This window comes from Juglans regia, unplaced genomic scaffold, assembly GCF_001411555.2.
Source record: "Juglans regia cultivar Chandler unplaced genomic scaffold, Walnut 2.0 Scaffold_23853_0-241, whole genome shotgun sequence".
NCBI classification, from domain to species: domain Eukaryota; kingdom Viridiplantae; phylum Streptophyta; class Magnoliopsida; order Fagales; family Juglandaceae; genus Juglans; species Juglans regia.
In genome coordinates, this window is record NW_023355110.1 from 1 (window position 1) to 241 (window position 241).

Here is a 241-nt window from a genome sequence, read left to right on the forward strand (position 1 = left end):
CAATGCGAACCGGCGATCTGATCGAAACCCTTGGCTACGCGATGGGCAGGGCGCGATTTTCCTAAAAATCCACTCCCGAGTGGTCCTTCTTGTCAATTCCTCTCGCAAGGCGGAAAAAACAAAAACGAGGGGTGCAACACGAGGACTTCCCAGGAGGTCACCCATCCTAGTACTACTCTCGCCCAAGCACGGTAAAATGCGGAGTTCAAATGGGATCCGGTGCATTAGTGCTGGTATGATC

General features: G+C 52.7%; 1 pseudogene; it reads right to left on the reverse strand.

Moving 5' to 3' along the window:
* Positions 1-128: 128 nt before the first annotated feature.
* Positions 129-241, reverse strand: LOC118345359 (annotated as a pseudogene; the record flags this gene model as incomplete).